Source organism: Fulmarus glacialis, unplaced genomic scaffold (assembly GCF_000690835.1).
Source record: "Fulmarus glacialis isolate BGI_N327 unplaced genomic scaffold, ASM69083v1 scaffold48351, whole genome shotgun sequence".
In the NCBI taxonomy this organism is placed as follows: domain Eukaryota; kingdom Metazoa; phylum Chordata; class Aves; order Procellariiformes; family Procellariidae; genus Fulmarus; species Fulmarus glacialis.
In genome coordinates, this window is record NW_009194335.1 from 1 (window position 1) to 3,422 (window position 3,422).

Consider the following 3,422-nt stretch of genomic DNA (forward strand, 5'->3'; position numbering starts at 1 on the left):
CACCGCCTTTCTTTGGTGAAAGGACTGTGGCACGGAGTGTTTTGGAAACGTGTGGTTGTCTTGTAGAAGTTTGAAACCGTGGTTGGAGAAAGAGGGGCACAGCTGAGTGGAGGCCAGAAGCAAAGAATAGCAATTGCCCGAGCTCTGGTTCGCAATCCTAAAATTCTTCTGCTTGATGAGGCAACGTCAGCTTTGGATACTGAGAGTGAATCAGTTGTGCAGGCAGCACTGGACAAGGTCAGTATTGCTTATTCGTTTAAAGAGCTGCAAGAAAGAGAGACCCCTAAAAAGTCTAAGATAAGCCTGAATTTCGCAAATACTCTATGTTCATACGAAGATTGGGAACTCTAAATGGGGATGAATAATGAGATGCTTTAAAAAATAAATACATTAACAGTCTGTTTTGAAATTTGCCAGCACTAGCTCTATCGGGTCAGGCAGACTTCCCAGTGGTGAAGTGTTTTTGTACATGCCCATGGAATTCAGCTAATGACATTACGGGAAGGACTGAACTGTAGCAGACTTTCCCAAACAAGCTTTAGTCTTTGGAGCAGTGGAGAGCTTGACACGGGCTAAGAGCTAAATATTCCCAAGCAGGTTTGGGGATCTATGGCTATGTTCTTATTAACACCCAGGAAAGTAATTCAAAACCAACTCGGGGGTGTCTTCAAGAGCAGCTGCTACAAGTTGACTGCCCTCCAGACATAACTTCTAAACCACCTAGACAATTGAAAAAAACAGCCAATCCTGTATTTCTTGTTGTCTTGTCTAAGCAAGTGTATGAACCGTTTACAAAATAGTTCCACCTCAGGCTGAATCAACCATATTCTTTCAGTTTTTTCCTCTCTCTATTTCTCCCTCTCACTATGCATCTATGCTTATCCTCTGGGTGAACACAAATTACCTCCGTTGCATAAACATTTTCAGCAATGATAACAGTTTATCTATGGACAATATCTCCAGAAAGCGTTTTGCCTTCATATGCTATTCTGTCTCAGGAGAAGCACCTTGCTCTACCCACTGTGCAGGGTTGTGTCTGGAAGAATCAGGCAACAGAATCTATGTTCTCATCTTCAAAGATATTTTAGTCCCTAATTTTTACTCGGACGTCCAATTGCCACTAATTTCAGTGAGAGTTAGAGTCTCTGTCCACTAGTCCTATTTCCTGATAATTCACATTACTCTGTGAAACTATGCTAGCTGGCACACTCAGGGATCTTTCTCCCAACGCTGCCCTGTAAAGTGAATCCCACAGACAGGAGGGCAGAGAACTGCTGATTGAGATACTTTTCATGTGATCCCAACTAACTGCTGCAATATAAAACTTATACAGCTAGTTTAAACAAGTTATTTACCCTCTCACCTCCCCCACCTATCTTTAAAATATGTCATATGGTGAGATTAATCTCCCTGCTGACATTTCATGCCAGAAAGACTTGCTCAGACTAGGCTAGCTCTGATTGCTGATGTTAAGCAAGACGAAGCTAAGCTGTTGTGTGCCAAGAATTCATTTGTCCTCCTCTTGCCTACTTTTTCTCTTCCTCGCTGTGCTGAGCATGTACCTCTATAGAAGGTTTTCGTCAGATTTAGAGTAGCCCACTTTTCCCTGTAGGCTTCACCAAACCTCTGCTGAATCTCTGTTTACTGTTTATGTGGATTAGGCATTCTGCTTTTTATAATGAAGGACCTTAACCTGATTTTTTTCTACATTTTGATGTGATTTTAACTTTTTAAGATCATCTCAGACATAGTGAAGCTTTCAGACAACCAAGAAAATGCATACCATTTTTTATAGAATGGTTTGAATGGCTGTCATTTCCAGTTCTCAAAATCATGTGACAATATTAAGATATCAGGTTTAGCTGGAAATTCATTGAGAATATTCCACACATTACAGTTTTCTCTTTTATTTTTTAATTGTAAAACACTTATTAAGTCATTATTCTAGCAGTTCAAAATGTTAAGGAAGATTTTTAAACTTAATTATATAAAGCTTGGATTCACTTTTTGGGTCATTAGATATTAATACCAATTTATCGCAACACATATTGTCACAATGTACCTGTAAAAACATCTTTGTTGTGTCACACTACATACTTATAGGATTTATTTTATTATTTGTGAGTAATTAAAAAGATGGAAAAACAACATCAGTAATAGAAGTATGATTTTAAGTACAATTTTAGATACATATTTTCAGCTAAGTCAAACAAGTAATTTAGAGCCAATAAAATTGCTAAGTGATTAATTTTTAATAATTGTGAAATGCTCTGAAATAGAATTGTCACTGACATGCTTAATGGTAGATAGTCTTTTTTCAGTGGAAACTGGATACATAACCTGGGAGGATATTGAAAGGGCTGTTTCAAAAAAAGAGCCTTTAGATATTTGTGTTTAGAAAGTAATGTCTGACATGAAAAAAACAGAGTACCCTAATTTATATTTTCAAATAAAATATGTTTTGCAGTATTTGATTTAAGTTACATTTTTGCTTTAGTTTACCTCAGAGGAACTGAAAAATATTGTGAAATTCAAAATTCCTCAGTGGGCAATTTTGATCTTTATTAAAACACTATTTCCAAGGAAAGGTTTTCAGTTAAAATATTTTGTTCAACTCTCATATGAAGACAGGAAACATTATATGTACCGGACAATGCTAACGTGGAGCCATCGTTACACTGTTTTCAGGTCAGGAAAGGTTGTACTGCACTTGTTACCGCTCACCGTTTCTCAACGGTTTGAAATGCGGATCTTATAGCTGCACTTGAAAATGGTGTCATTACAGAACACAGGACCCATAATGAATTAATACAACAGAATGGAATTTACTACAAGCTTGTTAATATGCAGGTAGCTTTTTCACAAAGATTTTTTCGTAGCTTTTATCATATTGTGTGCTATTGACCTAACTGGATTGAATTGCTCCCAAAGGTACCTCCAGCTTTGCAGTGTTTGCTCAGTAGAGAAAATATAGCAGAAAACAAGCTTCCCTGAAGAGTGCTGAACTTCATATTAAGAAAACTTCATATAAAGTAAAATATGCAAGTGTAATTCAAAGTTGTGAATTACAGGAATTCTAAACAAAAAAGTTTCTTTAAAAGTATGACATTAAAAATAAAGTTTGTGAGAAGGTAAAAATGAAGATTGTGGCAAAAAAGTAGTTCTGGAGCTGATTAATTCTCAGACTACTTTTTCAAATCATAGAATTATAAAATAGCTCAGGTTGGAGGGGACCTCAGTGGCTCATCTAGTCCATCCCCCGCTGAATGCAGGGCAGACTCTGAGGTCAGAGCGGGTTGCTCAGGACCGTGTCCTGTTGGGTTTGGAATACCTCCAAGGATGGAGACTCCACACCCTCCTCAAGTCACCTGCTCCAGTGTCTCCCACCCTCATTGTGAAACTCTTTTACGTAAGTACTTTTG

The 3,422-nt window shown here is 37.7% G+C and overlaps 1 pseudogene; it reads left to right on the forward strand.

Moving 5' to 3' along the window:
* The first annotated feature begins 66 nt into the window (after positions 1-66).
* Positions 67-351, forward strand: LOC104084027 (annotated as a pseudogene).
* Positions 352-3,422: the final 3,071 nt, after the last annotated feature.